Raw genomic sequence first — 9,607 nt, 5'->3', positions numbered from 1 at the left:
GGGATTGTAATAAAAAAATTGATTATTGGTACTCTCCTAACCTAAAACTATTTGTTTTATCAAAGCCAAACGATTTTATGTGAGAACTGGCACGTAGCCAAAAATGCAAGTCCTGCAGTACGTTACGAAATGACAATTTGAATTCTATGAAATGATAGTTTTCGTGTTTATTTTGCGAGTAAAGTTGTAAAAACAAAAAAAAAATACACTATTCATTTAAATTACAACTTTATTATAATAAACTTGAATATGACAATGGTTTTTTTATAATTGTAAAAAGATAACAATATAAAATCTCTAAAAAATAACGAGTAAATTATAACTTCGTATCGCACTGTAACAGAAAATGTTTATGCAGAGGTGTGACGGGTGAGGGAGAGGGAGGAACTTCATCCTGCTAAGTTATAGTGTAACTTAGTTATCCGTCTAGAAATAACTCTGACAGTCGTTTACTTTTGTCAATATGTAAGTTAAACTTAATGACAGTCCAGATAAGATAGTGTGGCACCGGTTCTAAAATGTTTGTGTACATTTCCTTATATTTTGTTCGGAGTTATTTGCTTTGAGAACGACGTTTAAGTCTTTTAAAAAGAAACTGCAAATCGTTGAGAATTATTGGTGACATGAGACGCTACCTGACATGATTGCTTTCGTATCTCATCGTTCGAAAAACAAAAAAAATCGATGCAATGATCTATATAAATGGATAGGCGCTTGTTTGGACATGATAGCTTTCGCGTTGTCCCGACTTAAACGCGCTTTATGACTTTATGACAAACCACAACCATCAGTGCCGACATAGAATAAAATAGATACAAAATACTGCAGATTATAGACTGTCCATTTACAGTGTTCCGTGCCATTATATATGGTATATATCCAAAAAATTGGTTATCATTAACGCTCTAAAACACACCACAATTATTTGTTAGCTTGCCTATAGATATAATTAAAAAGTCGTATAATAATGCCATATATGTAATATGGCGGTATAACATATGCCAATTTTGACCGCAATTCGTTTTAAATATGTAAATCAAGTTACATAAAGACGTAATAAATGGACGATCGACAGCCGGTAGGATCTCACGTTACACAATGCTGTTACTGGAACTCACAAGAATCGTTTCTTTATGTCAACATTTTTTTTTAATTTCAAAAACACGGACAAAGATTATTAATTATCTGTGACCGTGTTTTAATGTGTCACTTAATCTATGACGCTATTTTTAGAAGGGTACTAAAGGTTTTACGAAAATGGAGCGAAAAGAGTATAAGAAAAAAAACTTTATCTGTCGCACTGAGAGACATGACATCTACGTTATGAGATTTATGAGACTCACTTAGTGTTTTTAAAAACTTTCCTCCTTATTATTGATATTAAACAATTAAGTTATTAACAACCACACTAATAAAATTATTATTCAAGTGTTTACCTATTAACAGCTAACTTCCCGGAAACTGTGCAAACCGGCACGGATTATTACTAGGATTAAAACCTAACTATAAATAATCTATCTATCTATACGTATAATAAAATTACGAAAATAGCATTTTTTTTTGTCTGTATGTTCGCAAGCCGCGTTTGTTCCGGGTAATTTTCACTGATTTTTTTTTCATATTAAAGGTATTAATTTATTTCTTTTTTTATTTTAATCGCAAAAATTACTAGACCGATTTCAAAAATTCATTTACCATTAAAAAGCTACCTTATCACAGATCACAGAGTAACATAGGTTATATTTTTAATTCTACGAGGAAATAATCGCAAGCAACAATTGATTTGAATATATTTTTATTAAATGTTTAGTTTTCTGTCTTCATTGATTCCTTGCGATTATTTCTTGAGAAGCAGTGACAGGTGGAACTTATCTATTACTGATACGTATTGAGCACACTGTCATAGATATAGTATCAGATTTCAAGGTAAAGAGATAGCTGTTAAAGTGGAAAGCATATGACGAATTTACGTACAAATAATTACGCATTTTCGTATCTTAATCACGTTTATATAGTGCCTATTTCCTCTATGTAACTGGCGTTTTTATAGATATGGGAATTGTGCAGCTAGTGGTAATTTATCTGATCGTATGTCTTCGTGTATAAATTGTATATTTATACATAACAAACTTTTGCCCGCAACTCGGTTCGCGTGTAATTAAAAAGCAAGTAGCTTATGTGTTTTCCCAGACAGTGCTTTACATTTATGCCAAATTTTGTCCAGGTCCATACAGCCGTTTAGGCTACATACTCTAGCAAACATCCTTATATCCATCCATCTAAACTTTCGCATTTATAATATTAGTATGATTACCTTTTGCCTGCAACAATAGTGGACATTTACATTTACTACAAAATCAGCAAGTCATGTAAAAATGTAACTCTAATGACCAATATTTCAATGAATCAATTCTTCAATATTTTTTTTGGTTTTCCTCGTTTAAATGACGTAACATATTTCAGCAATAATAAAGTCCCATTTATATGAGCTTTTTTATTTTCAATAAGCGGTTTTCCTTATTACAAGAAACCAGTGAAAACTCCTATAGAAACCGCAACACTGCGTGACTTTAGTCAAGTCATTAGTTGTACGCATCATGGTTAATTTTGGCCAGTCAGCCTGATTTATTCGCAATTTTAATGTAACCGTGGGCTTAACTGTGGTATTAACATTCTTCTAAAAGTATTTCTGTAGAACCTAAAACGAAAAATAATAGTTTATGAATTGATTTAGGTTAGGTTTACGTGGTTCTTTATGGTATTAGACAATGGGTTTTGGCATGACTGGGTGATTTGAAAAAAAAAAACACTGATCTATATATACGAAACGGATTGGCGTTTGTTTGGTTTTCCTTCTTTCCAACCTAATTTCGCTTGTTGAAGATATTGACAGGGTTAGCAATCTCTTAATAGTTGGAATCCTCGCATCTATCGATCGAAACCAATGGCGCAAAAAAAGTCGTATAAGAAGAAAATACCATATTTTACAGGCTGTTCTTTTAATACAGGTCGGTGGAAATAAGTAAAACCATCGTTTGTTTTGCAGCCACTGTTCGAGTTATAAAATATGGCATCCCTAGTGTTTTCGTATTGAATAGTAAACAATCATTTGGAACACTGAAATCGTGTGAACTGTTTACTCATTCATAAGCCTATGGTGCAAGTTGTCGGTCGGATAACGGTCTGTATGCTAATAGACCTCAAATGTAACGTTGTTATTGACTTTTACAAGGCATGTTCTACGAAGTTCATGACCATAGTACAGTAGAACACCGATAAGTTAAAAACAAAATATTTTAAGTTCTATCAAGGGTCTATGTTGAAGTTATGGGCTCTGATGGGAAAGGAACATATTGTTTTTGAAGTTATAGAGGTTTTTAAGTTATCGAGATTCTACTGTATTTCTCAACTTAGACACGGTTATTTTTTTAATTACAGTGATACGTTTAAAATACATTATAATGTAGTAAATTGGGTTTTGTGAGCAAAGAAATGTTGTCTTGTTCTTAACCAGATTATCCTATCTATTTTTTTTTATATGAGAAGGGGGCGAACGGTCGGCAGTAACACAAAGGTGGTCAACGACGCCCATGGTCATCCGCAACACCAGAGGAACTACAGATGCGTTGCCGGCCTTTGAGGAAATTGTAGGCTCGCTTCTTGCAGGACCCTAAGTCGTATTGGTTTGGAAATACCGCCGAGGACAGACCGTTCCACAACGCGGCTGTGCGGGGCAGAAAGTTCCGAAAAAACCGCACGGTTGTGGAATGCCAGCCATCAACATGGCGTCGTATCTTCTCTATCAGCTAAAGAACACATTAACACTGATTTGTTTAGAATTTACGCGTTATTGTTTTTATATTGCATCCAGTGAATCAGAGTTTCATACAGGATATGGACATTCTTGTTAACTGGGGCTTTACACGGAAGTTAAAAATTGATAAGTTGTATAGTGTCGGTTTTCACTGTTTAAGTATATTACGAAACACAAGTTTAGTTCAGTTCAGTTACTTGTCTATGGCACTCCCTTAGGGGATTGGGTCAGAACCCAACATCCAACCATCGATATCTTTGCTTTTTTTTTTTATAAATGGATGCCAGTAATTCTTCTACACAATATTTCAAAAGTTTTGTTGTCGCTCTATTTATGTGAAATGAATTTATTTAAACGAAACCAGAAGAAAGCCAGTAAATGTTTAGTTTAACAAGTTACTTTCGCAGTTAACTCGGTTAAGGGATTCTGACTTTGTTTTTTTTTACAAGTCAAAGGAATCCGTCAAAGAGGAAATGGCAGTCTTTCAGCCACGGGGTGTAAGTATATAATGCCCATAAGTGTGATATTGGGTACAAATATATCATAAATAATATTTATAATTACAACCGGAGTTACAGTTGGCATAACTTTTATTAAGCGGTACATTATCCTTATCAAGGCTTTGATAACGAACGTACCATTATCACACGACTTCTTATCCAATACTTTTTATTGTAGCAAAGTCTAAAGCTGGTTGTATTATCTTGGAAATTCATACTTATGCCTGGTTTTCATTTGGTACAGTAGCACAAGACTGGCATGAACCGTCACTGGCCAGTATCTGTTCACTGCCAGTTGTATGCTTGTGTTCAATTTGAGTACGTCGCTTGTAATTTAATTCTTAATATTTTTAGAATTATATCTTATTATATATGAAATACTAGCTTTTGCCCGCGACTCCGTCTGCTTGGAATTGAAAAAAAAAAGTAATTAGCCTATGTCTTCTTCCAGACTATCTTCTACATTTATTGACCGACTTCCCAAAAGAAGAAGGTACTCAATTCGTCTGTATGTTTTTTTTAATTGTTATTATGCCAGATCTCATCGAGATCCGTTCAGCCGTTTAGGTTACAAACTCTAACATACATCCATCCATCCAAACTTTCGCATTTTAATATTATAGTAAGATTATATCTATGAAGGATGATCCCAAGAGAGTTCTCTGTGGTAGCCTTTTAAAAGTCACATCTTTCCTTGAAATGTCTTTCCCTGCAAAGATTTTGACATTAACAGATACGTTACTATTCCAAGGGCGTTGCGTAACGGTTTTAGATGCGTAATTCGGCACACATATCAAAATGATCTAACGTATGCCGACGTGTTTATTGTCAGCATATCAATACAATAAAACGATAAAACATTACTCTGTGACAGTTTAATACCAGTTTACTACTTTAGAAGACACAAGGTGTGTAGTGATAAAACTCAAGTTATTAGATTGCCAAATGTCTAATCTATGAGCGGCCATTATTCATGTGCGTGATTTTTGGTGATGTTTTTAAAAAGAAATTAAAATAACTACAAATGATATAGTTTAGATTTACATGATGTATTAAACTGTATTCTAATAGTTTATTTCGAATTTAAGAAGTAACGCCATCTGTTGCTGCAAATATATATTATAAAAAGAAATTAACGACCTTTTAAATTATTTTTCGATAACAACCTCAGAGCAATGTGAAGTTATACATCCTTCAGAATTAATAAAACTAAAGTTTGATTAGTCCTAGACTGAAGTTATTGCAGTCTGTAAGGATTATTCCCCATCTGTTTCCATCTGTCACCTTACTGGTGATAGTGGGACTTAAAGGTGGGACGGATGAAACATTTTATTCGCATGTGGGGACAGAGCGGGGTGACGGTTGGGAAAAATCCGCCTGTAAATGCGGGCTCACACCTTTCACTAAACTATCGCATAACTGTTGTGCGATTGTCGATTGTTTCGCAGACTTCAACTGTTTAGTTCCGAAAATCGAACGTGCGCACCTCAACCAAGTATAGAGATTCTATGAGATTGTATTGCGTAAATATCTCAGAGACTAAAATTGAAGATATGCGTAGTATAATAGAAGTGAATATTAGAGGAAGTTTGAAAGTAGCGCCAGTGGTGGAGAAATTGAGAAGCAAAAGGTTAGCGTGGTATGGAAATGTTATGCGACGAAACGATGGGAACATAAACCAGAAAGTGTTAAGATTGAATGTGGATGGCTACAAAGGAAGAGGAAGACCAAAGAAAGTATGGATGGATTGTGTGAAAGAAGATATGCTTAAGAAAGGAGTGGATTCAGATATGACGGCTGATAGAGATGTATGGAAGAGCAGCACATACTGTGCCGACCCTCCGTAAGGGGTAAGGGCAAGTTGATTATGATGATGCATATTATAATAGTCTAACTTTTTTATTGAAAGGGACTTTGATAACTAAAGAAGCTCGCATATAAAGCTACAAAATTCAATTTTTGTTGATTATTACTGTTTGAAAGATTACTTAGTTTTTATTATTATTTTTGTGTAACTATTGTTAATTTTATCTTGATTTTTGCACATAAATTCTTATCTTTACCTGTAATATTAGTAAAGGAGCGCAATTATTAATTATTATCGGATGTCATTGAGCCGCACCTTAATAAATTATCGAAATAATGATTTAATAATGCGGTTATCAAACATGATACACAGTCACATTTTGTGGCTGAAAATGTAATTATTTAAAGACGTTAGTGAAACCGCAAACGATTCGATAGTTTCTGATGCAATTTAAGTCCCTTCCTCTTTACTACTCTTTTCTTATAAGGAGAGGTTGGGAAGGAGAAGTGGATTTGACCGTGGATGAAATGCATAGGAAGGGGAAATGTCCTCTTTATGTGCGTCTTCTCCTCCGTCGTATAATGGTAGGCAACGCATCAGCGATTGCGGATGTCTATGGGCAGCGGTCGCTTTCCATTTCGGTGGATTCAAGTGGCTACTTGCTCGTTTGCCACCTCGAAAGAGGACATTTCCCCTTCCTATGCGTCTCCTCCACCGTCAAATCCACTTTTCTTTCCCATTCCTTCCTCTTAAGAAAAGGGTGGAAAAAAATTGCTCCCACTTCACGCCTGTTTTCTGTGTGGTCGTGGTATTACACCGGGCGAGCCGGCCCATTCGTGCGAAGATGTTAAAGCGGGCTCTACCACTGTTAGTAACAAAAGTTACTTGCTTTTGTTTTTTTTATGCCACGCGGACGGAGTCGCGGTCTAAAGCTATTCATATAAATCATGCTCTATCTCTCTGAATTCAGCAGTATAAATGATATTCAAGTAATTTGAGACACACTATCTTCGTGTTACCTGATAGCCTCAGCTGACGGTTCAAAAAAGGTAAGATATCTGGCACCTGTAATACAAAGTCTAAAGTCTAGTGCGTGATCTCGACATGTGAAAGATACGAGTTGTGATACAGCTTACTCTGGATTTTGTATGATAGAAATGCAAGAAACATTTGTATTCTCTCTAATTATTTAGGAAATAGCTAAATATTTAGACTAGCTTACGCCCGCGACTTTGTCCGCGTGGATTAAAAAAAAAAAACAAAATTAAATAGCCAATATGTTCTTCCAGATTATCACCTATATTTGTGCCAAATCTCATCAAGACCCGTTCAGCAGTTTCGGCTACAAACTCTAACAAACATCCATCCATCTAAACTTTCGTATTTATAGTATTAGTATGAAGTATGGCGATCCTTCCCAGCTTCGCTTCAAAAGAATATACGTCTCATATATTTTAATTAAAATATAGCCTAAATTGCTTAGCTTAATGTAGCATTATAATTGGGAAAGATACATTAAAATAAGTTCAGTAGTTTCGGAGTATATTTAATTCAAACAATCAAATCTTTTCTCTTTATAACATCAATTTAGATGTTTTTTTTTTAATATTAGTAGATTTTTGTTAATTTACTAATATTTCCTTTAACCATCCCGACTAAGCTCTATGCTTGTGCTAGGATATGGTTCACGACGATAGTCGAATGGCGGGATTTTTTATAAATGCATATAGCAATTTTATCACAAACTAGCTGTTACCGTGCGACTTCATCCGCATAAAATAAAATATATAATTTTATTTTGATTTTTACATGACGTTATGACAAACCATGGCAAGCTTGCTTCCTTGATAATTAATATATAGCCTAAAGCGTGACGTAAATGTAGGGCTTTTTATTAAAAAAAATAATTATTCAAAAATATGCTGTAATTGCTGACATCTTAGGCAACAAAGAAGTGTGTGTTTACGCTTTATTATATTAGTATAGATTGAAGAATCCAATCTTTGTGAAAATTGCACTCTATCCATAAAACACTTCCATAGAGAACTATTTGATTTCTTAAGAACGATTTGCGACAATATCAGATTACATTGTAAGTGCAACAAATGATAATGGTTCACTTGACCTCAAATACACTTTTGAAGATCGCCGCAAAATTGCATTTAACAAGAAAATGTAGATTATCTAAAGAATTATCTAAGATTAGTTATTACTTTGGTTACATGGGTGCAGCGGTAAAATGATAAACCAATCTTTACTTCCCACCTTCTTTAAAATTCGTAAACATTTTTTTTTTGCGACATCTTGACTGTCTTGTTTATGTGAACTTGTTTATGTGACTTCGTCCACGAAATATTAAGATAAAATGTAGAATATAATATGCCAGTTTATGTCAACTACCCTTCAGTGAAAGGCTGGTCGAAATCGTTCCAACCGTTTTGGAGATTACCCGGAACAAACGGCTTGCGGACAGACAGACATACAGACATTTTTTTTTAAAATGCGATTTTCGTTATCTGCAACACAAATACATCATCTTCCCGCAATCTGGAATTTATCTTTTGATTGCAGCTAAGTCCTAACCCCCCTGTTGGCGACTGAGGTGGATGGATGGACTACACCACGCAGTTATAACCTCTGCTTCTAATTTAAACTCATAAATTTATGGCAGCTGATATTGTACATATCTAATCTTAGTGCAGTAGATTGTTGTTTGATAAACATATTAGTAATTTCGAAGAACTAAGCTGGTTTTAAAAGTAAAGATTGTAGATAATTAATTTCCTCATGAAATTCATTCATTGATTTCCTTGTATACAAAACAATATTTTAGACTAGTAATATTCGTTGAAATTGTTATGAAATTATCATTTGATTCGATGGTAGCAGGTTATTGTGAAATGGCGAAGGTCGACTTGTCAGGACTTATCGGCCGTAATCAGAAGCATTTTATATCGAATGCCCACCTTACAGCAATCTAGCACAAGGCTCCTGCTGGTCTTACTTATTTATTGCACACATAAATATTTATTTAAAAAAAAATTGCTCACGCCGTTGACACTTTTTACTCTATGGTGCGTTTTTTTTAAATATCAATAACCAATAATTTTATCTGTTTAAATTTGTACGATTAACGGATGTTGGTCAGATTGTAAGCGTCGCTTTCGGGGCGAAGTGATTAATTTCACAATTAAGTCGTCAGTATTCTATGATGGTTGCAAAAACAGAACTTACAAAAAATATTGTTAAATGTATCGGGATGACGAGCATGCAATTGTATTATCATTTAAAATATCGAAATAGTATAAAAGAAGTGTTATTTACGGATTAAATAAAAACCATACGAATTTATTCTCATCTCAGGAAATCGGTGTTCAATTTGAATTTGATGCGCACGGTTAATCCACATAATTATGAGAGACGAGACGGGTAGCGGCAGCGGGGCTGAGGGGCGTGCGGCAAGCGGGGGGAGGACATGGGTAACAC

Source organism: Papilio polytes, unplaced genomic scaffold, assembly GCF_000836215.1.
Source record: "Papilio polytes unplaced genomic scaffold, Ppol_1.0 DF821845.1, whole genome shotgun sequence".
Classification (NCBI taxonomy): Eukaryota; Metazoa; Arthropoda; class Insecta; order Lepidoptera; family Papilionidae; genus Papilio; species Papilio polytes.
The sequence above is the reverse complement of the archived record's forward strand: the minus strand, read 5'-3'. Positions refer to the sequence as shown.